Source organism: Carassius auratus, chromosome 17, assembly GCF_003368295.1.
Source record: "Carassius auratus strain Wakin chromosome 17, ASM336829v1, whole genome shotgun sequence".
NCBI classification, from domain to species: domain Eukaryota; kingdom Metazoa; phylum Chordata; class Actinopteri; order Cypriniformes; family Cyprinidae; genus Carassius; species Carassius auratus.
In genome coordinates this window covers 91652-117220 of record NC_039259.1, presented here as the reverse complement: position 1 = coordinate 117220, position 25569 = coordinate 91652, and the positions used below count along the sequence as shown (strand labels likewise).

Genomic DNA, 25569 nt, shown 5'->3' with positions numbered 1-25569 from the left:
ACCGATGTTATCATTTAAACACCAGACAAGAAAAATCAATAAATAAAAAAAACACCATAATTATTAGTGACAAAAATTTAACAATGGATTTTGCCTTATATTATTTCATAGACAATACCGTGGAAGTAGGTAAAATTGTAGGATGAGTACTGAAGACCAGCAGACATTTTAAACAATGATTACTCAGTGTCCCAGCTTGATGAAGCTGTGATAAGTGTGGAGTGGGACAGAGGCAGAAGAAAGAAGGGTCCGGCCCTTTTCCTGCAAAGGGTTTAATGTTCGTTGGTAAGTACTTTAACATTTTTAATAAGGTTAGCATCACTAATCATGACAGACTAAACGTATTTAACAGAACATTAAAAAGTATGTATATATGCGCACACACACACACACACACATATACATACATATGAGCATACAACTGATAGTCTGTTTTTAGGGAAAGCTGAGGGACCCTGTTTTTCAAAGTGTTATGTACACAATACTTTTTTCTTTTTTTTTCTTTTTTTACAGACAATAATAGTGACGGAGGATGAACAGCCACCAAAACATGTAATAACATCGATAAAAAATTGTATAGAGATAATGTGAAGATTCTGTATTTATTTAACTTGGTAAGTTAGTTGAGAACCAGTTCTCATTTACAATGACGACCTGGCCAATATCATTGTAAGTGAATCTAGGAGAAGTAAAATGTACATTTCAGTAAGTTCTGCTTTGATTGTAACACAAACATGTCTTTCTGTAAAGGTTCTTAGGAACGATATGTCTTCTGAAAAGCACTGAAAAAATACAATTGAATTGAATCCCTGGTACTGAAAAACGTAAAATTGTCATTGACAGAAAAATAGCAAAAAGATAACTACCCCAAAAGAGGTAGCAGATCGGATGATTGAAAGCCTGAAGAAGTTTTCAAGATTTCTCAGAGGGCAGGCTTCAAGTATAACTCGTTTGAAGTAATGGTGTTTCATTTAACATTATCCAGAGAAACCAATGTTAATGATAAATCCCCTGTTATGTTTGTACTGGCTACTGTATACAGGCCACCAGGGCACCATACAGACTTTATTAAAGAGTTTGGTGATTTTACATCCGAGTTAGTTCTGGCTGCACTGTTAGAAATTTCTGAAAATTGAACAGTATTTGACTGTAAAATGAACTGTATTTTACTGTAGGACAGTTATACAGCATGTTACTGTATTTTAAAGTAACATTTTGGGAAATATCCTCTTGGCGCCACTAAAATACAGTATTTTTAATTTACTGTAAATCTAAATACAGTTTAAAAACAAAATAGCGCGAAACCTGACCAATCACAGAAAAGCTGTTATTTATGCTTGGAGGAAGAAGAAAAGGAAGACAAACAGATGCAAGAAGAACCAGTCAGATGCTAAGGTGTGTACAAATATTCCTCCTTTTACTTTACATATATTATTTATTTGGTTTACTGTAACTAAAAAAAAAATAAAAATAAAAATGAAAAATAAACGCTGCCACTTAACGGTGCGCATTCACCTCACATTTATGATGTGAAGAGAGCTAGAGAGAGTTGTGGTGAAACTGTGCAAACATTTACATTTCTTTCCTTTCTTTCCCTTTTTTGAACGTTTCACCGTCAAAATCTGGAAATGAACGGGTCTCTGCCTGGGGTTTGACCACACCAGGAGCTGGTGAGTGTTCATGTGAACTGTTGGCTGAATAACAAAGCTTTCAACAAAGCTTTCGTGGATTTGGTTTCAAGTCAGTCAAGTCAAGTCGTTTTTTTTCCCGCTATTACCGCTTGACAACTCATTACCCCAGATAAATGCATGTCATGCATATAGTGCTAGAGTAAAACCCGCAATGTTCTTGTGCAAACACTGTGGCGTCTCTGTGGAGACTTTATTAATCATGCCAAAGGGCATAAAAACATGGCGAACTTCAGGTTTTCGTGTGCAGTTCCTGAATGCCCATGCACTTTCCAAAGCCTCTCTGCCCTTCAGTCTCACAATTACTGCAAACAAACCGCAAAAAACCTGAACAGATCAGAACAGCACGATCTGAATTCTAGATGCAGTGTTGAAGGCTGTGCATTCGTGTCCACCAAATTCGCCAGTCTTTGTGAACATCTAAAATGGCATATTCGAGATAGCAAAAAATGTAATGTCCAATTACTGGCTGTAAAAAATATTTTCGAGTGAAGTCGTCATTTTCAGCACATCTCAGTAGAAAACATAAAAACGTTTTAGAGAAAAAACTGTTTGTGCAGATATTACTGAGATTTCTGTTGCTGTGCCAGATGTGAATACTGAAGGCTTAGATGATGTGGAATTTCAAGACAGTAGTTCAGCCATTCAGCTTGACACACACATTTCTGCCTTGTCCAAAGTTAATGAAGAATTGACAAAAGCTAAAAATTCCAGACTGTCAAATAAGTGAAATAATAAGTGGGTTATCTAAAGAAAACTTACTTAAGATGTATAATGAGGGATATTTTAAGTCAGATCAGACTCGGAAGTCCTTTTTCAAAAAACATTTCAATTATGTGGAGCCTGTGCAGGTGTACCTAGGCTGTGATGCATCAGGGAAAGAGCGCTTTTGTCAGTACATACCAGTAAGAGAAATTTTAAAGAAAACACTCTTTTTAAAGAGTCTTCATCAGTAGTGTCTCTAATTTTATATCAAGATGCATTCGAGGTAGTTAATCCGCTTGGCTCTGGAAGAAAAAAAAACACAAACTAGTTGCTGTGTACTTGACATCTTAAAATCTGTCCCCATAATAGATCATCTATTGATCCTATGCAATCGGTCATGCTTTGCAGAGAGGAAGATTTTAAGTTTTTTGGGCAGCAACAAGTTTTCACACCTCTTTTGAGTGATCTCAAGGACATGGAGGAAAGTGGAATTGTACTGGAGAATGGAGAGACAGTGAGGGGAGCAGTGATTGCCATTGTTGGAGATAATTTGGGGTCACATCGCATCGGAGGGTTTACTGAGAATTTCAGTAAGAGTAGACATTTCTGCCATTACTGTGTTATAAACAGAGACATGTTTGAAAGCAAGGGCACAGACTTAGGACCAACAAAAACAAAAAAGAGTTACCAAAACAGTGTGGCAATGTCTGAAGGGCAAGAAATGTGTGATGGTGTCAAGTTTGACTGTGTTCAACTGCCTAAAACACTTTCACGTTTGTGATCCTGGGCTTCCTCTATGTTTGGCACATGATCTTTTTGAAGGAGTTATTTCAACAGATCTGGCTTTGTACATAAAACAGCTTGTCACTGTAGGGAAACACTTCAGCTATGTTCAGCTGAACAGAAACATATCTAGCTTTAAGTGGAAGTGACATGAATAATAAGCCATGTGAAATAAAACTTGATGGTGGAGGTTGACAGGACATGCAGCTCAGAACTGGTGTCTGCTTCGATTGCTCCCATTACTAATTAGGGATCGAATAAAAAATCCACTTGATGATGAAATTTGGCAGTTGTGCTTGAAGTTAAGGGAGCTTGTTGAAATGATATGTGCAACAAAAATTCATCATGATCAAGTAGCCTACATGAAATGTCTGACTGAAGAATATGTGCACTTAAGAGCTACCTTGTTTCCAGATGCACCACTGAAACCAAAACATCATTTTTTACTTCACTACCCTGAACTCACACTTAAATTCGGACCACTGATTAGACTATGGACTTTGCGGTTTGAAAGCAAGCACACATATTTTAAACAATGTGCAAGAAAATTAAGAAATTTCAAAAACCTTGGGAGTACACTAGCTGAAAGACATCAGCTATTGCAAGCCTATTTGAGTGCTGGCTCCATCTTTCCTCCAGATGTGCAAGTAGGTGAAGCAGATTAGTTTTGCAGTCACTTATACAACACCCACATTCAGGAAGCTGTAAGGATGCAAGGCATTCATGACTCCACCTTTATAACATTAACTGCTACATACAAAGGAACCAAGTACCAGACATCAATGGTTGTTGTGGTAGATCAAACTGATGATGCATACACATTCTGAAAAATTGAAATGATTCTGATACACTTCTCAAAATTATTCTTTGTTGTTGAAAAGTGTAAATCAGTGCCAGTTGTTGATCTGGGTTTACACTTTCTGCAACAAGAGTCAAGTCCCCAGTATTTGTGTAAATGCAGAGAATCTAGCTGACTATTATTACCCTCTGCCAATATATAAACGATTTGATGCTAATTTTGTTGCACTTCACCACTCTGTTTGTCTTAGGTGAGAAGCTAAAAGATGGAAGCCGTCATTAGAGGTGTTCTCCCAATGCTGGATGATGATCAACTTAACCACCTGATATCAGAATTGACTAGAATTGGTGTGAAAACAGACGATGACCTCCAATATTAAACATCAGATGACCTCAAAGACTTCCTTTCACCAGCAGACTGCAGGAAATTAATTCATTTTTTCAAAATCAGAGGTTAGTCATTTGTATATAATATAATATACTATTGTAAAAACTGTTTATGTGGGTTTTAAGCCATATTCATTATCAGTGAAGTAGAAATATGTATATTTGATAATGTTAATTTACTGTTAGTAAAAACTTTGTCATGTTTCTACACTACATCTGTTAAATTTGTTACATTTTTATGGTCAGTATTTCATTTAGTTTTGTAATATACAGTAGTAAAAACGGCTTATGTGGGTTTTAAGCATGATCAATGAAGTAGAAATATATATATATTTGTCAAATAATTAATTGACTGTTAGTGAATACTCATAATTTCACGTTTCTACACTACATCTGTTAAATTTGTTATGTTCAATATTTCATTTAGGCAATGAAAATATTCTAGCTACTCAGCCAAGCAACCGTCCGTACTCTTCTACATTCCCTGTGCAGTGTCATGGATCCAGTCAAGTTACAAATCAGAGTCCAATATCCACTCCAGTCCCAGTTCAAAGTGCAGCATGGGTGTCAGAGTTTCAAATACCCTGGGGTAGGTTGACACCAAATTTAAGAACATGTCTTGCACAAGGAAAGCGACCTGAAGCCTCAGATAGGAGACACATGGTTAGGGTGATTGTGGATTCAGTCATAGAGGTATGTTTAAATCCAACCAAGCGGCAATGTTCAGAAGTTGCACAGTCAATCATCCATTAGTATCCAAACAGTTTCAGTGACAAAGCAGAGGAAGGAGAGTTAATTGGTTGTGGTTATTACTCTTTGTTATGTCAGTTGAAGACAAGGGTGGAATATCTTAACCGGAACAATATAATGGCTCGACTTAGAAAACCTAAACGAACAGAAGATGAAGTGGATGATAGCCAACCTTCAACATCTAAATCCCCTAAACTGGATAGCTATGGTTGTGTGAACTGGGACCCTACTGAACTTCCTGAAAGGGAAACCTTTGGTTCTTTAGAGATAAAGAGACAGGCGATACTTAGTCTATTTTCCCAAGAAGGACCTCGTGCAGCCGAGCGCAGCAAAGTCCAGGAATTACTGAAAATGACATGCATTGCACAACATCACAGGATTAATGCCAGCCCTCCGCCCAGTATCTCAGATCTTCAGGCAAGGAGGCCTTTTCTCTTTAAGAAGAGATTCTTATGCGCTCATTTTAAGGAACTGACTGGGATTGATCCTGACATCAGATTTAAGGACTCCCCTTGTACCAAAGGGGAAAGGATTCTCTGCTTCTTCAAAAATCTTCAGTAAAGGTGGGGAAAAGAAGTTAGAGTAGTCCAGAGCAGACCAGATGGGGTGAATGCACTTCACAAATCCATGTGCAGTGTGTTGGCCCTGGTTGATGGTGGGTACTTTCTAAACATGACGTGTGTTCCTAACTACCCGGACCGTGCCCAGCCATTGTTCAAAAATGAGCTGACAGTGAAAGCCCATGCAATTGCTGTAATAAATGCTGTGTTCCTGCACAGTAGCTGAAGATTCTTTCCCCAAAGATCTTGAGCGGCCCAGCATCATCAAGAATAACCAGAGTAACCTGACCAGAATGAATATTCTGCACTGCGATCAGATATTTGTACCAGAGGTGTTTAATCAGGCTGTGTCAGCCATCAACAACGATCTTAACATGCACATCCTAGTGAGCCTTAGCAAGTTAAGATAGAAGGACGATCGTGTGTTAAATTTTGGTGCCTTAGTCGACACAGAGGGGGTCAACAATGTGTCATATCATGCAGCAGTCAATGTGTCTCCATTGGACCCATTCATTGATTTGCTTTGGTCCAGATTTGGACTGCAGGAGATGGTGGGAAGAAGAGGAACTTTATTCCCTGTGTACTTCATGGCTGAGGTGGCGAATTTCTAAACTAATATTGATAACAAGGAAATGGACCTCAATGGCTTGTTGAGACAGATCTTTAACAATGCTGGGGGTTGGGCTTAGGAATTGTATACCCAGCAATCAGACCAGTCCAATTACGGTTATGCATGGTCCTTTGAACCAAGTGCCCACCAATCTAAAGCTTCCAGAGGCCCAGAAATATTTTCCCATCAGTGCAATAAATTCCCAAATAGGGTTCAGAAGACTAGTGGCTATTTTTCAAACAACAAAATTGGTTGGTATGTTTAGGATATGTGGTGAAAGTGTACATTTCCTCAAAGAAATAAATACTGAGCACATCACATAATCGGTGTAGATGAAGGAAATAATTTTTGTATGGCACTCAAAATCAACCAGATTCATGAAGGAGGCCCATAGTTGGGTTCAAGCCTTCCGCGCGACGTTTCAGACTATGTGATCCTTCCTCAGGCGAGCTCTAAACAGTAAATGGCTGGAACTGTACAACAGCCATGTATGAACTGTGTCTAAAGGAGCATGTGTCCCGCACACCAAATTGCCAAACATCAAACATACTGTGGTAAAAAATAAATGCATTGTTACAAAACCATTGTTTTTATTAATTTTGCATCCTCAAAAGATTTTAACATTTTATTGTCACAATGTTGTATAATTTAAATTCCTAATGCCACTAATGCTACCTACTGAATACACTGATTAGATTGTACTATCTTTGGAATTAAGAGCTTTTATGTTACCAACCCTATAGAAATGGAACAACTGAAAATAATCATCTTTATTTTTTTATTTAACACTCCTACCACTACATTGAACTAACTGTTTAAAAGTTCCAAAGTTTTTTTTTTTTTTTTTTCAAAGGGATATTGAGGGATATATGGTTCATTTTAGGAAAACAAAGCAAATATTGAAAAGAAAAACAAATCTTTAGTCTTTTTAGATAACTGGAACATACAGTGTAATGGCAAAAAACAATGTTGGGTTTTCCCTGTAACCCCCTGTTATTGTTTCCAACCACCTGGAGAATGCGCGTACAGGGCCAGACTCACAGCCCAAATCCAAGAAAATCCAAGTGTTGTCATGGAATGTTTGTGGATATTTATTGCAAATAAACAAAGTACAAAACAAAAAATGTGAACTGATTTAAATGACTTTAAATATTCCTTTGTAGCGCTTGGAGTTTAGCTTTCTCCTATAAGCAAAAGCTCCTGCAACACAGATCCAGGCCGAGGTCAAAGACTGTATCTGCTGGCACGCCTTCTCCTCGTCATGCTCTGAACGCTCCAATTTATATGATAGCGCCCTCTCCTGGCTGTGGAAGATATACTACTCAAATTCAACAGAAAAGACAAATATAAATAAATTATGAAACCAAAAAATAAACTCAAATGCGGCTCCTACATACAGTACTCTCTCAGTATGGGCATGGGTATGCACATTGCAACAAAGACCTATCTTTTTTTAATTTTGCCATCAACTGATCAGTGTTCATAAAATACTCATAAATCAGTGAATTTCACAACATGTGGCTTGGGTTGGGTATTGTTAGAATTTTGTCCATTCCGATTCTGATATTGCTTATTGATTTCAAATAATCGATTCCCAGTTTAGACTCCAAAGTTGTAAAAAAAGTGAAGTAAAAAATATTGACCTGTGTGACCATTTAACTTACTTGTTGATCATTTGATCGCGAGAGAGAGAGAGAGAGAGAGAGCCGCGTATCACGGACAGCAACACTGAACCGAGCTCTCTTCTGCGAAGAGAAAGGCGTCTCTAAACACTTGAACATCGAATTTGCTTATTTTTGCTCTTGTGCCGACAAATACATACAAAATATGTCAAAATATCCACCTTGGAAATTATGCTCGAAAAAACATCTTGGTTACGTATGTAATCCTCGTTCCCTGAAGGAGGGAACGGAGACGTTACGAATGGGATCTCGCCCGAGAGCCCAATCACCTTCGAGTGGTACAAAACGAGCCAATGGTACACAAAGTACCTTGGTCTGCGGAATTTGCATCGCGAGCTCCGCCCCGCAGAGCGGGTATATAAGGAGCAACGCGAGCAACTCGCATTCAAGTCTTCGCTGAGGAGCCGAGCCAGTGACCCGGCCGTTCAGCGGAACAGTGATGTGGCAAAGGGACCTAACGTCTCCATTCCCTCCTTCAGGGAACGAGGGTTACATACGTAACCAAGACGTTCCCTTTCAGTCGGTCACGTTCGACGTTACGAATGGGGTCCCTTACAAAACACCACATGGCTGTCTTCCAGCGACCCGTGTGAGTGATAGCACCCTGTCGTGAGGCCAGCACGAGTGAGGGCCTATAGCTCGCACAGAATACACTGGGTAGCATATTCCAGCTGGACATGTGCTAGAAGGCTGCCTGCCCGTGGGAGGACTTACAGAAAGCAGGTATCTACCAAGGTGGTGATACATAAGAACTCTGAGGTATCCAGCCCGCAGGGTGGAAGTTTCAACGACAGAGCTTTCAAGGGGCTTGCCAAGGGAAAGACACATGCTGCGGGGAGACTTAAAATAGCATCCACTATCCAGTGGGATAACCTCTGCTTGGAGACAGCCTTTCCCTTCTGCTGGCCTCCGTAACAGACAAAGAGCTGGTCTGAGGTCCTAAGGCACCGAGTTCTGTCCACGTAGGTGCGGAGCACACGTACTGGACAGAGCAGCGCCAGGGCTGGGTCTGCCTCCTCCAGGGGCAGCGCTTGCAAGTTCACCACCTGATCCCTAAAAGGAGTGGTGGGAACTTTGGGCACGTACCCAGGCCGGGGTCTCAAGATAACGTGAGAGTTAGCCGGCCCGAATTCCAGGAACGCTTTGTCAACTGAAAATGCCTGCAGGTCCCCGACCTTCTTCACCGAAGCCAAAGCCGTCAGGAGCACAGTTTTCAAAGATAAAAACTTTAGCTCTACTGAGAGCAAGGGTTCGAAGGGAGCTCTCTGCAGTGCTGATAGAACCACTGCGAGGTCCCAAGAGGGGACTTGCTGAGGGTGAGGCGGATTGAGCCTCCTTGCTCCTCTCAGGAACCTGATGATCAGATCGTGCCTTCCAAGAGACTTACCTTCAACAGGGTCATGGTGAGCCGAAATGGCAGCCACATAGACCTTGAGCGTGGAAGGAGACAGCCTTCATTCCAACCCCTCCTGAAGAAAGGAAAGCACTGACCCAATCGGGCATTTCCAGGGGTCCTCACACCGTGAAGAACACCAAGTGACGAAGAGGTTCCACTTCAAAGCATAGGCATGTCTGGTGGACATGGCTCTAGCTGAAGTGATGGTAGCTACCACCAGTGGTGGCAAGGTACCTAAACCTTCCGTGACCCATCCAGAACCCACACATGTAGGTTCCACAGATCGGGACGTGGGTGCCAGAGGGTGCCCCGTCTCTGAGAAAAAAGGTCCTTCCTCAGAGGAATTGGCCAGGGAGGGGCTGTCACGAGGAGTACAAGTTCGGGGAACCAGGTCCGGCCGGGCCAAAAAGGCGCAACCATGAGGACCTGCTCCTCGTCCTCCCTGATCTTGCACAACGTCTGTGCAAGAAGGCTCACTGGGGGAAACGCATACTTGTGCAGGCCCAGCGGCCAGCTGTGTGCCAGGGAATCCGTGCAGAGGGTGCCCTCGGTCAGGGAGTAAAACAACTGGCAGTGGGAATTTTCTGGAGAGGCAAACAGGTCTACCTGAGCGTCTCTGAAGTGTTCCCAAATCAGCTGAACCGACTGGGGCTGGAATCTCCATTCCCCGGGGCGAGACTGCTGTCGTGAGAGCTCGTCGGCTGCACGATTGAGCCTGCCCGGAATGTGAATGGCACGAAGCGACCTCAGATGCTTGTGACTCCACAGGAGGAGATGGCGAGCGAGTTGCGACATGCGGCTGGAGCGTAGACCACCCTGACGGTTGATGTACGCTACAGTCGCAGTGTTGTCCGTACGGACCAGAACGTGCTTGTCCTTCAGCAGGGCCCTGAAGCGGTGCAGAGCAAGACGTACTGCTAGCAACTCGAGGCAATTGACATGCCACTGAAGTTGGGGTCCTGTCCAGGAGCCTGACGCAGCATGCCCGTTGCACATGGCACCCCAGCCCGTGGCAGAGGTATCTGTTGACACAACAACATGTCTGGACACCGGTTCTAGGGGCACACCGGCCTGTAGAAATGAGGGGTCCAACCACGGGGTGAAGTATCGGCGGCAGGCCGGAGTGATGGTCACTCGGAGCGTGCCCTGTTGCCATAACCCATCTCGGGACTCGGTCGTGAAGCCAGTGCTGAAGCTGTCTCATATGGAGTAGCCCGAGCGGTATGACTGCCGCCGCGGACGCCATATGCACCAGGAGCCTCTGAAACAGTTTCAGTGGAACCGCTCTCTTGCCCTCGAATTGTTTCAGGCAATTCAGCAGTGACTGCGCACGCTCGTTTGTAAGCTGCGCGAACATGGCGACCGAGTCTATTTCCATACCGAGAAAAGAGATTCTCTGCACAGGGGAGAGTTTGCTCTTTTCCCAGTTGTCCTGAAGACCCAGTCGGGCGAGGTGTCTGAGCACCAGATCCCTGTGCTCGCATAACCACTCTCGAGAGTGAGCTAGGATCAGCCAGTCGTCGAGGTAGTTGAGGATACGGACACCTTGTTCCCTGAGAGGAGCCAGGGCTCCCTCCGCGACCTTCGTAAAGACGCGGGGAGACAGGGCCAACCCGAATGGGAGAACCTTGTACTGATATGTCTGCCCCTCGAAAGCAAACCGAAGAAACGGTCTGTGTTGAGGAAGAATGGAGACATGAAAGTACGCGTCCTTCAGGTCGATCGCTGCAAACCAATCCATCGGATGAATGCATTCGAAAATGCGCTTGGGCGTTACCATCTTGAAAGGGAGTCTGTGCAGAGCTCGGTTCAAGGCACGCAGGTCCAGGATTGGCCGTAACCCACCTGTCTTCTTGGGTACTATGAAGTAAGGGCTGTAAAAACCGGACTTCATGTCGGCTGGAGGGACCGGCTCTATCGTGCCCTTTGCCAGCAGGGTCGCGACCTCCGCGCGCATGACAGGGGCATCTTTGCCCACCATCGTCACGTGGACACCCCGAAACCTGGGGGGACGCCGGGCGAACTGATTCGCGTAGCCGAGCCTGAGTGTCCGGATGAGCCAGCGGCAAGGCATGGGGAGCTCTAGCCAGGCTCCCAGGAACCAAACCAGCGGGGTCAAGGGGACTACAGGCGTACCCACAGTGGGGCAGCGTGGTGGAGCAGACAGCCCCGGCATGGGAGGCATAGCGTCCCTTAGCGGGGGCGGAGTGCAGGTACTCGTCTGACTCCAAGTGGCAAAGAGGGCATGAGAAGGCGAAGCGTTCTTGAGCCGTCTTTGCATGGAAACTGGCAAGGGGAGAGGAGAACGAGAGCGACGAGGAAGCACGTCGCCAGCTGTCATTCGTGGCCTCTTGGGACCCGGAGGTAGAGGAAACAGCTCTTTTAGTGAAGGTTTGGGTACCACCGGCCGCAGGGCCAGTGGCGGAACAAAAAGAAAACGAGAACAAAGGATTCTCCCCCGGCCCTCCTCCGGGGGAAGGAGTGGTCCTGCTACCATCTCCTGATGAGCTGACGTCTCCAACTCCAGGTCGCCCGTCTCAGGAACGCTGCTTGGCCTGGCATTTGGCAGGTTTAAGGGCAGAGACGGGTTGCGCCGCCCTTCTGCGGCCATCTCCTCGCTGCGGCCGGGGTGAAGGCTGCTGCTGTGGCCGAGCGGGAGTGGAGGAGGCCGCAGGGGGGCGCCCTCGGCGATGAGCAGGCTGAGGTTGTGCCGGCGGCGGGGTGGAAGCAGCAGTGGGCCGCCAGGGCAGGATGTGTCTAATGGCCTCAGACTGCTTCTGGGCGGCAGAGAACTGCTGGGCAAAGCTCTCTACCGCATCGCCGAAGAGGCCATCCTGGGAGACCGGGGAGTTGAGGAGCTGAGCCCGATCAGACTCCCTCATGTCTGCCAGGTTCAGCCATAGGTGGCGCTCCTGGACCACCAAAGTGGATATCACCTGACCCAAGGAGCAGGAGTCGGTAGCAGTGCGCACCTCCTGCAAAACCCCTGGGTCAGCACCGCCCTCGTGCAGCTGCCGGAGCAGCTTGGCCTGATAGACCTGAAGTGAGGCCATGGCATGCAGGGCAGAAGCGGCCTGGCCCGCAGCTCTGTAAGCCTTGGCCACAAGCGTGGATGAGAACTTACAGGCCTTGGAGGGCAACTTGGGACCACCACGCCAAGTGGAGGCGCTCTGTGGACACAGTTGCATCGCAACAGAACGCTCCACCGGGGGAATCCCAGCATACCCCTTGGCCGCCCCGCCATCGAGGGCAGTGTAGGCGAAGGAAGAACCAGAACGGTTTCAGGCAATTAAAGGTGCCTTCCATGAACTAGTTACTTCCTGGTGCACTTCCGGGAATAAAGGAACCAGAGGGGGGTGCTGGCGATCCGCATGAGCAGCCCCCAGGAACCAATCATCCAGCCACGAGGAACGATATATCGACCGCACCCAGAAACACATGGGCGAAATGACATCTTTAAAAAGACGCAAATCGGCCCGTATCTCTTTTGTGAGAGAAATTTGTCTCTTTTAGAGGTGTTGAAGCGTAAGTTTGATTGTATATTTCATTTTTACATTGAAGACTATCCATTGCTATTTTACATTTAATTATTTGGTTTCTGTACATTGACACCTACAAACTTAAACATTGGTGTGAAGCAGGCGTAAGGTTGTTTGCACCTTGTGCAATGTGGAATTAGTTTACAGCTTTTTCAAGCACTTTGTGATGCATTTTGGAAACAGGAGATGAGCCCCTTTTCTAATGCACCACCTATCTTGATAAACCCCTTCTCAAATACTTACTGTTTGTCAATTTTATTTGGGTAACACACATATTCTGAATGCATTCGGCAGAATTCGAATGAGCCATTTTAATCTCGATTAATCTAGATTAATCTAGATTAATTTCAAGATCACAGTGAGATTAATCTATATTTACCAGTATTTTTTTATATACATAAAAATGACTAATTAATGTATATATATATATTTTTTTAATTAGTAAGTTATTAAATTTTTACATTTCTCATTTAAGAATTGAGATGTTTAATCATGTCTTAATATTTTTTTAAATGAAGAACATCAAATTACGGTAAGGATAACAATATTGTAGATATATTTAGTAAAGAGCCACATAGGTACCTATAGATAAACCATGGAATCACAAATTATTATTATTTTTTTTTTCACCACAAAACTCTTTGCATTGGAATTTAAAACCATTTTCTCTACAATTGTAACCTTCAATACTACACTAATTGTGATAGAAGTAATAGACATATTTAACATATATTTTAAGTCATTAATGGGCCATATTTATTGCACAAATAGTATTTACTACCAAAATATCTCCTCTGAATATGAAATAAATATTATTGAACTAAAATATACAACATTTATTCCACTGAAAAAAAAAATAGTTAAGCTGTATGGTCACATTATGAGTACTTGACTGAGGGTTAAGAAACCCATATTAATGTTGCCTCTCCCATTACTCACAGAATAAAATGACAGTGTAAATGTCCTAGACGTATTAGTCAATGTATAATATGCTGTAATGTTTACCAAAAAACTGCCACAGACAATACAGCTATATAGCTGCATAATTCACCACTCATTAGTTTGGCGCGCTCTGGATGTCACGTGACCGTGCGGCGGCGCCGGCGAGATAAAAGCTCTAACTGAAGCGCTACATTTGACGAGTAACGCCACAAATAGAATACACAAATAGCTCCAAAACGCTATTTATTGGTAGAATTTTGTATTAAAACGTACACAATTTGTAAGCTGAAGGTTGTTTCATATCACAAGCAGGGCACCTGTCTCAGGAAACTCTAAAACAACAACGAGCGAAAATAAAATATACATCTCATCACATAGTTAAGCCACTTTAATGATAATTAAGCTCTTATTTTCACATTAAGGAATGTAAAACTGTTAAGGGGTTCACTGGCATCCGGTTAAATCTTTGTTAGATTGATTTTAATGTATCAGAAACAGTCATTAAAGATGAATGAAGACTAAAGACGCACCTCTTTGTTCCTCGTGTTTTATTCTCCAGAGTTCTGCTTTAATCGTGTTCTCCTCACTCTCCTCTTTAACAAACATCATCTTCACAGATGATACTCCTCCAGATATTCCTGCTTGCTTAGAAACTCAGGACAGTGAAGATGAGAGGTATTTATTGGAACAGTTTCAAAAACTGTATTTTACTATTTACAGGAACATTACAAACAGTAGGCGTTTCTCAATGTCAAGGATACTTCCTTGGTAGGACTGATCCTTCCAAGTCACTTCCGTCAGAGGCAAGGTGAGACTCCTCTTTAGCATACGGAGAACACGTAAATGGAACAGGCTAGCAAGTGCACATAATTGCGTCATTATGCCAGTGAAAAGGTCAGTTTGAATAACGCTGTGAATGGTATCATTAAATTACTTTGGACAACTTAACTAGTTATTTATAAAAGAAATGCCGATGAAGCAACCAATTGTTAAATGACAGGTCCGGTTCAGTTAACCATTTGTATTTGTATAATTTACAATATCAATACGGTAGTAATTTGTACTGGCATTTAAACGTCAAACTTTACTTATATTTACTACAGTTATAACAAATGTTTGGTAACTTAAATAAAAACCGTTAACGCTCCGACTACGTTAACGTTCGACTTTTTTGAATTTTTGAACTAATGTTAGATAGCAAAGCTGCGCGCATAGGATTGTGGGTGATTTGAGAGCGCGAAGAGTGCGAAGGATACACATATGCATCCTTTCCTTTAAAGTCCGTGTAGAGGGCATAGTTTTATTGTTTGCGCTCTTTCTCTCTGTCTCTCATTTATAGCAATCTAATGGTTGGAGGTGTGTTTAAGGATATTCTGACCAAATTGTCAAACTGAAGTCATCAGAAAAGAAGTTGTCATTTCAGAGCGGAATTGTTCTGATTTTGATTAAAGATTAAGAAGACTTTTTTTTTTCTTTATTATTTTTTTTTTTTTTTTTACAGGGGATCTGTTTGCACGGATGTGTGCTAGTATAGTAAAGTCAATTTTAATTTCATGCAGACTTTAATGAAATGATGCTGTTGAAAAGAGTATTTTTATGTATTTGGTGTAATGCAATGTGTTTATGCAGTTTAAGGTTCAAAAAACACATTATTTTCCACATAAGGCTTGTTCGACTTCATGGAGCTCTGCGCAGACCGATCGTCGGGTGACTTGAAGCAGTGCATGCCGGTTAGAAATTTTGTCCGACTTGATACAGCGCTGACTCCACGTGACTGTGACGTGTGCCATCAAAGTACCGTGAGAACGATTCGAGAGTAGCCCGAGAACTCAGCCAGCGCAGCTTGTTAAGAGCAGCTGCACAGGTTCTGATGGTGACACAACTGATCCACGATTGGCTGGATTCACTAATGACACCGATGACGTGTGTTTCACGTTTATTGCGAGTCGCCTTCAGTTTCAGAAATTCTGATATGGACTTTTAAAACAGTTCAATACGTTTTTATGTCGTCTTCATCTTATAAATCATGTTTATTAAACATTATTTTATTGTATTTACTTTATTGTTAATATAAAGTTTGTGTATGTTTATTTTGCATGACTTTTTAATAACTAAAATGTTAATCTTAAAAACATACAATCTAATGTGGTCATAAATGTATGCTCCTATACAAATGATACATAATACATTATGTTCCTTCATTTGTTTGGTTTCTTCATATTGTCTAGTTTATTTTGCTGTGTTTATACTTCACCTGCGTGTGGTTAGCAAAATGCTAACAACTTGACAACATTCTGTTCACTTTCAAATAGTTGGTCTAAATCACAATATAAATCCAACAGAATTGTGATTTTCTGTATATGAAAATCAGTGGTGTTATGTTTAAAATGTTAAAAAGAGCTCAGCAGGAGGGTACTGTAAATCTTGTGTGTTAAACCAGGGAATTTTTTTTATAGGTTACTTTTATCATTTTGTATTAGCAGAAACACCCATGTCATAGCTACTGCTAAAGTGTATATCCAATGTGTTATCTTGTTTTGGAAGACACCCTTCCAAAACACCACTTATACACACATCTTAAACGCGATCAAGTAAGCAAACGCCACGTGATCTGCCATGACTGACGTAATTGCAGCAAACTGTGAGTTGTATTGTATATCCTGAATGCAATGCACAGTGACGTAGATTCCCATTCTCTATCTGCAAGCTACACACTCTCACACCGTGTCTACATTGGACGCGACAAAGTGACTGTTAAAAATCATTTGAACTTTGTGTCAGTACATCATAAATAGAATGAAGCATCAGTTTACTGTCAGGAATGTGTTGTGTCGTGCCGTTCCACATCCATTGTAGACAGCATCTCTGTTTATAATAGGATCTGTTGTATTTTGTGAGAGCTCTTATTAAATATAATTACATATGATGTATGTATGGTACCATTCATCACTGACAGATCTTTTCTATTTCAGAGATTAAAATACCTTCATAAACCACAAGGTAATTGTAACATATTTCAAGAATATTAATAATATTAAAAAAAAATGCATCTGTGACTTAGTATTGCTAATAATTTATACATTTCAGTGGGTTGAAAGTTCTCAAACACATAGCTTTCTTCTCATCTTTGTGCATTTTCAGAGGTTGTGCATATTTCTAAATCATATTTTTTTACTTTAAATTTTAACATCATAATATTGGTTGCCTTCTCTTTTTTCAGAGTTAAGATCCAACCCCAGTTAAGCAGACCCTTGCAGCTGATCAAGGATAAGCAGAAACTCTGCGTTGGTCCTCCAGCCCAGGACTGGACACCAGTGTTGTAAGTCATCAGTCTAGAAGTCATTCTGCCTGTTTGAATGATCAACTTGTATTCTGTTGTTTTTTTTTGTTTTTTTTTTGTTGGTCTGATTGCTTCTATTGTTCTCATTTGTAAGTCACTTTGGATAAAAGCGTCTGCTAAATTATTAAATGTAAATATAAATGTTCAGAATATATTGCAGGAGATCTCAACATTATCTCTTAAGGTCCACTTACATGAAGAGTTTTGCTCCAACCTGCAGTGCACCTGAACAGATTAATCATGGTCTTCAGTTTTACTAACTATTAGTGGTGTCACGGTACCAGTCTGTATTCGGTACCAGTGCCCGTGAAAATCCATGGTACTCTGTACCAATTTTAGTACCAAAACAAAACACAAAAACATGCTAATTATTTGTAATAATAAAAACTCCATAATCATCGGGATGAAGGAGGCGGGAACCGGCGGACAATCAAACTGAAACTTTAATTACAAAATAAACACAAAACAGCGCATCAGCCCCTCACGGACGACTGATGCACACACATAAAAAGCAAACACAACTAAAAGCCCAGGCCTGGTCCTCTCTCGTCCTTCACTGTCATCGCTCCAGTTTTATATCCTTCCATCTCCTCCGTGGGTCGAACAGGTGTAGCTCATCTCCAATCACTCCACTGGCCTCGCTCCTCCCACGTCCCTCGGCCCCGTCCCACTCGTCACATTATTATTATTATTATTTTTATTATCATTATTATTAGCCGCACATATGCTAACAATTAACTATTCTAATAACAGTGTTCATTTCAATCCGACATTCAAATTACAATTATATATATCCTGATAAATATACACAGAATCACAGTCACGCACTGCTCTTCAATGAATTTTTAATAATTCATTTATTTGTAATGAACACAATAAAGGGATTTTACATTTGATTATTTGTTTTTCTTAGTTGAATGCTTTTGTTCAGATGTAAAATAAAAAACGTGAATTATTATTAAGAAAAGAACTGGAGGAAAAGATTCAACATTGCTCTGTGATTTTGCTTTGGAACCTTTAGAAAACTTTAACCTGATTTTTCTCAAAATTGACTTTGCCAACTCTTTCGACTTCAAACGGGTGTAGCTCAGTCATTTTTGGCCAGATTTCTAGGACTTCTAATGAGAATAAAAAATTAAAAAACTCAACTAATTTTGCTCATTGTGACTAATTTTGCCAGCACAGGTCACATGCTACTTAATTTCTACTTGAGGGTGATCAAATTTAAAGTTTTTTAAATTTATTCAGAGGAAATAAGCACCTCCTAATAAATGAGTTTTCCATTGCTGTATGGTTTGTTATGATTGGACAGTATTTGGCCGAGATACAACTGTTTGAAAAATCTCGAATTTGAATCTAGAAGTGAATATGACTGTATCATTGATAAACATCAAACTATAGGTACATTGTAAACATGAATTTTGAAAAAGACACACAGCAATTACATTTCTATCCATCTCAAACCATTTTAAGTGCAGAGTAACAATGAGAAAAAGACAAACAATAACAACTTTACAAAAATGAATTAAAGAGGATGAAACTCACAACAATAATATTGCTTATACAGGGCTTGACATTAAGCTTTTACATGAGCTTGTCATGTAAAAAGTAAATAAATAATTCACTTGTCCGAGAAAAAAAGTTACTTGGGGAAGTTACTGTCTGGGGAATTTTTTTTTTTTTTTGGCACAAATGTAATATATTCTGAAGCAGTCTCATCAGGTATTATTTTATTCAACATATATATATATATATATATATATATATATATATATATATATATATATATATATATATATATATATATATTATATATATATATATATATATTTGCCTTAAATTGATTACTGTTATACTTTTTAACTTTATAAAGGGAAATATTTTCCTAAACTGATTAAATGTAGATGTCTACATTTATGTTGAATTCTTACATGTGATCAATAAGATACATTAAATTAGAATAATAAGACATTATGGTTGTTATTATTAAAATGAAAACAATATCAACAAACTCCATCTGTCCAAATGCATAAATAATGTTATTAGATTAATGTTGTACTTTTTTGACATACAAAATATGAAATGTTGGAAAAATGCAATGATACTTTTAAAAATTATATTAAACCAACAGTAGGTGGTGACAAGTCACTGTCTTAATGATTGAATCATTGATTCAACCGATTCGTTCAAATGGCTGATTCATTCAACAAATGAAGCAAGTAACCGGCTCACTGAATCACTGACTCATTTGAAAATGAATAATTTAGTAACGAAACACTTGTATGTTGCTTGGGGATGAGTTCTGCTGTGGCTTTGCTTATAGTTATTTTTGTTTGAAATGAAGTAAAAACGATCCACAATGTCTCTAAAATGTAAGTCAGTTAACATTACTTGTTTATTTAACTGAATATGTATAAAATCAGTATCACATTTGCAATCGAGCAGAAAGTCGGGAAAACATCACTCCTGGTCGTGTGATGTTGCACATATTATACAGAATATTTAGATTTTTTTTCTACCACAGTGTGTTTGTTCATGTTTTGTTTCTTTGTGTGTGTGGTTGTGCTTATAGTTTTGATTTCTCCACGAGTCAGACAGACTGCACAAGCCTCAACTGACGCGATCTTGATACTGTCAATACATTATCCGTTATTAGTCACTGTTTACAGTGAAACTGCATTCCCCTCATAGACTGTATAAAAAGAAGTTCCCCTCCATTTTTCATTATCTTGTCGCTGATTTCTTTTGAGCGCAATTCTGACACCCCTCCCCGTTTCCGCTGGAAAAACTTGAAGAATTATGAACGTATATAAGTGGCAGGTTTATTAGGAAAAATATAAACGTTAAAAAATAAACTTAGATGAATCAGAGAATTGTGAACCACTTATTACCATTGTGCAAATATATGTAATCCTGTAATCCATAAAAAAGTAACTGTAGTCTGATTACGAGTATTTTAAAAAGTAGTTTACTCTAATTACAAGTACTTGAGTTTTGGAATCTGATAACGTAATCAAGTTGTAGTATTGTATGAATATTGTCCCACTGATAAATACAACGCAAATAGTTGTGTCTCTTTAGATAAAAGTGAAGTGGAAAAAAAAATCAATAATAGACTGAACAGTTCCATGTCTGTAACATTTACCACTCTCATCATCTTTTAAGTCTAAAGGCACCAGGTATGTGTGTGTGACATTAATAAATAATTGTGAAAATGTATATAGTTACATTTCTTAAATAAATTAGTAATATTCGTTTTATTACATACTAAATTGAATGATGTTTCTCTTTTTAGTCTTCTTTGTTGGGCTTGAGTAAGACAACAAATATTTACCATATTTTCCGGATTATAAGTCGCACTTCTTTTCATAGTTTGGTGGTCCAGCGACTTACAGTCAGGTGCGACTTATTTATCAAAATTAATTTGAAATGAACCAAGAGAAATGAACCAAGATCTACAGCCTACAGCCGCGAGAGGGCTGCTCAGTGCTCCTGTAGCCTACCCCAGAGCGCCCTCTCGCGGCTGTAGACGGTAATGTTTTCTCTTGGTTCTGAATAAATGCGATTTAGTCCAGTGCGACTTATGTTTTTTTCCTCATCATGTATTTTCATCACATCAAGTATTTTTGGACTGATGCAACTTATAAATACTGGTAACATTATTATTATTATTTATTACGAGAGTAATTGACACAGACTAGAATTTTAATGTTTCACCAAATTCAGTTCAGATCTTCAGACTCGTCTGACTCGCGTTGCTGTATAACTGACCAGACTTACCTTCCCAAAAAATCCTATTTAATTCTATTTCATAAATGTAACTATATTTATTTCCACTTCACTGTTATCCAAGGAGACAGAACTATTTGCACTGCTTTTATCAGTGGGACAATATTTATACAATACAGTAACCTAGAAATAATTTTACAGGGTCTTTTGCAGGTCTCAGCAGCACGAATTATGTGCCCAGCTACATCTGAATGAAATATTATGCTAATTAACAGTGAGCGGTGGTTTCAGACATCACAGTGCTTTACTCGCACTGACTCTTATTCTGCCTGAAAGAATGAAAAGACCAAGCAGAAGGTGGAGCGATTCGACCAATCAGATAAAAGCTGTGTTTCAGCTCCGCCCACAAGTGCGCATGAAATATTGAAGCCATAAACCGAGATGATGAAAACGCACACGGGCCAACTGTCTTGTCTATGTTCTCTCACTTGAATCCTCTAATTGAGATTTGAGTCTCCTGACCTTCTGCAAGCCCCGCCTTGTTCACGTAGTGATTGACGTGGCGCAAGGGGGCAGACACGTGATCGGCTCGGAATGCATTTTCAATGTGCACATTAAATTTTGCTACATTCATTGCGGGACATTGAATGAAAATGCAACTGTAAGTGTCTTGACTGTGAGTGTTAATGCAATTAAGAAAAATTGCATTTGAATGATAATTTTGCCACAGTTTTTGCTTGAACATGTTATACATATCTAATCTAATTTCTGTAGAACATTTTCATTTTCATTTTGCAACTTATAAAGCGTTAAAATTAGTATTCATTTTACAGATTAAAACTAGTGTGTGAAATGGCAAATTAAAATTATGTAATTTATTTTTCATTTTCATTTTGCACCATACGTTGCACAAATGTATTGGAAAATGTAAATGTAAATACAGAAATGCATTGTCATTTGACATATTGCATTGTCATTTTGCATATTACATTCCAAATTGAATAATGCTACCCATATGCTTCCATAGAGGTGTAGCTGCTCTATTTCAAGATGTCTATCAATGCAAGCAAGTGTCATTTGGTCAGTACTTGTCTTTTGAATATCTAGGGATTGTGCTGAAAGGTGCTCCACGCATTCTGTTTATTATTATTTACAGGCCTCCAAAATACTCTCCAGCCTTTGTTGAAGAGGTCACAGAAATGTTATCAATGATTTCCTTAGAGTTTGACTTTTTTGCTTTTGCAGGGGATTTTAATTTTCACATAGATAACACAGAAAAAAAAAAACTACAAAAGAAATGATAATGGTTCTAAACACTTTTTACTTGACTCAGCATGTGCATGAACCCACACACAAAGGTGGACACACTCTGGATCTAATCATCAGAAGGGGTCTAAACATTTTATCCACAGTTATTAAGGACGTAGCACTATATGATCACTTCTGTATTTTCTTTGATATATTGATCTCTGCTACCACTGAATCTAGATCTGTCTCTGTCAGAAGGAGATGCATAAACGAGAACACAAGTGTACTATTTATGGAGGCTATATCTTTAACACCAAGCATTTCTGCAGACTCTGTTGATATTCTCCTCGATTCCTTCAACTCAAAAGTTAAGAATGTTATTGATGATATTGCTCCAATAATAGTCAGTAAGAAAACAGACAGACAGAAATCAGTTTGGAGAAGATCAACAGCAGTTCAGACTATGAAAAGACAATGCAGAAAAGCAGGGTGGATGTGGAGGAAGACGAAACTTGAAATTCACTATAGCATCTATAAAGACAGCCTTCATGCTTTTAATGTGTAACTAGCCACAGCTAGACAGAATTTATTCTCAAACCTTATAAACAGTAACTTAAATAACAATGGTACTCTTTTTTTCCACTGTTGAGAGACTGACAAACCCCCCAAGTCAGATTCCCAGTGACAGCAAATGCAATGAGTTTGCATCCTTCTTTTCTGAGAAGATCATCAATATCAGGAAGGTTATTAGCACACCCTCAAGTAATGCAGAGGTCAGACAGATTAGGCCACAATATCAAAAAGATACTATGTCTATTTTTGAAGCAATTGATAGCAAAGTTCTCGAAGACATAGTAAAGACAAAGCCTAAATTATTTTTCAAAAGTGTGCTTAACCTCTTGGAAGCAGATCTTTTAGAAGTGGTGAATGCCTCACTTCTTTCTGGGACATTTCCGAACTCCCTAAAAACTGCAGTTGTTAAGCCTATCCTGAAAAATAGGCTCCTGATAACACCATTTTGAGCAATTTTAGACCAATATCTAATCTTCCTTTTATAGGCAAAATTATAGAAAAGGTAGTTTTTAAACAGTTGAACAAATACTTAAACTCAAATGGATACCTGGACAATTTTCAATCTGGTTTTCGACCGCATCACAGCACAGAGACAGCACTCGTTGAGATAATAAATTATACAGTATTTGCTTAAATTGTGACTCTGGCAAAATATCGGTGCTGGTATTGCTAGATCTCAGTGCTGCGTTTGACACTGTCAATCATAACATACTACTAGAGAGACTGGAAAACTGGGTCGGGCTTTCTGGGATGGTACTCAAATGGTTCAGATCATACTTAGACTTAGAAGGGAGAGGCTAATATGTGAGTCTAAGAGAGCATAAGTCTAAGTGGACGTCCTTGACATGCGGAGTGCCACAAGGCTCAATTCTTGCACCGCTCTTGTTTAGCCTGTATATGCTTCCACTAAGTCAAATAATGAGAAAGAACCAAATTGCCTATCACAGCTATGCTGATAATACCCAGATTTACCTAGCCTTATCTCCAAATGACTACAGCCCCATTGACTCCCTCTGCCAATGCATTGATGAAATTAATAGTTGGATGTGCCAGAATATATATCAGTTAAACAAGGAAAAAACTGAAGTCATTGCATTTGGAAACAAAGATGAAGTGTTCAAGGTGAATGCATACCTTGACTCTAGGGATCAAACAACTAAAAATCAAGTCAGGAATCTTGGTGTGATTCTGGAGACAGACCTTAGTTTCAGTAGTCATGTCAAAGCAGTAACTATCAGCATACTATCATTTAAAAAACATTGTTTCCAGCCAAGACTTAGAGAAACTTGTCTTTATCACCAGCAGGGTGGACTCTTGTAATGGGCTCCTCACCGTTCTTCCCAAAAAGAGCATTAGACAGCTGCAGCTCATCCAGAACACTGCTGCCAGGATTCTGACTAGAACCAGAAAATCTGAGCATATCACACCAGTCCTCAGGTCCTTACACTGGTTTCCAGTTACATTTAGGATTGATTTTAAAGTACTTTTACTCGTATATAAGTCACTAAATGACCTAGGACTGAAATATATTGCAGATATGCTCACTGAATATATACCTAACAGAGCACTCAGATCATTAGGATCGAGTCAGTTAGAAATACCAAGGACACAAAAAAGGGGGAGTTCGCCTTTAGTTACTATGCCGCCCTCAGTTGGAATCAGCTTCCAGAAGAGATCAGATGTGCTAAAACACTAGTCACATTTAAATCTAGACTTAAAACTCATCTGTTTAGCTGTGCATTTACTGAATGAGCACTGTGCAATGTCCAAACTGATTGCACTATATTTCCACTGTTTTTTTATTTTATGTAAAATAATTTTCTAACTGTTTTAAATTCATTTTAAATAAGTACATTTTGTAATAATTTTAAAAGTTTAAAAATTGCTTGTTTAATTCTTGTTATAATTTTTCTTCATTATTATTTTACTTTCTTTTATGTAAAGCACTTTGAATTACCATTGTGTACGAAATATGCTATGTAAATAAACTTGCCTTGCCTTGCCTTACCATGGTAAAGTGGCTGACAACAATTAATATTCTTATTAGAATAAAACTGCCTCATTTTTTAACTGTAGAGCTGTAGCTGAATAGTTAGGCTTACTACGCTGCTGAAATTTAATGTTGGTCATTATGGTGGAACTTAATATTAATAACAAATATTTTCTGAAGTGGTACTTGGTATAAAAAGTTTGAGAACCACTGGTTTAAAGAAATGGTATAAAATGAAATTCTGCTTTTTAAAAACTTTTCAGTAAACCATTTCTCCTTTCTCCTTGTAGAGTCATTAAGGATCCAGCTTATTCTTGAAACATTGGTAAGAAATTGTTCATCTGCTACACTGCACTGTCACTTCTGCTAGAGATTCATTGACATTTGTGACCCGTCACGGAAACCAGTGACACAAGTCGGCAGCACAACTTTCGAGCTAAATGAAAAAACTTGAAAAAATTTTTCAAAATTGGTGATTTTTGTTTTTTTGCAGAATCTGTTAGTTGAGATCACAAAGAAGCCTCTCTGTGTTTGAGATAGCAGTATTGGTATATTTAAAAGCGTACATTTTGAGGTTGAAATCAGCTTGTTTGTCGGAGATTCTAGCACGCAGTAGGGGTGTTTCATTGTCTGTCTGTATTTCCATACTGGATAAGCCGGCTTTTGTTTCTTTTGTTATTGCCCCCGCCCTCTGAGGGAAGTCGTGGCCTAATGGTTAGAGAGTCAGACTCCCAATCGAAAGGTTGTGAGTTCTAGTCTCGGGCCGGCAGGAATTGTGGGTCGGGGGAGTTCATGTACAGTGCTCTTTCCACCTTCAATACCACGACTTAGGTGCCCTTGAGCAAGGCA

At 39.9% G+C, this 25569-nt stretch overlaps 1 long non-coding RNA gene across 1 annotated transcript; it reads left to right on the top strand.

Annotated features, from left to right (window-relative positions):
• The first annotated feature begins 1068 nt into the window (after positions 1 to 1068).
• Positions 1069 to 25141, top strand: LOC113117872 (uncharacterized). Its single transcript, XR_003294209.1, has 7 exons — positions 1069 to 1395; positions 1665 to 1670; positions 4226 to 4427; positions 4789 to 4950; positions 16813 to 16840; positions 17061 to 17159; positions 25011 to 25141. It is a non-coding gene; the product is annotated as an uncharacterized LOC113117872 (long non-coding RNA).
• The last annotated feature ends 428 nt before the right edge of the window (positions 25142 to 25569 follow it).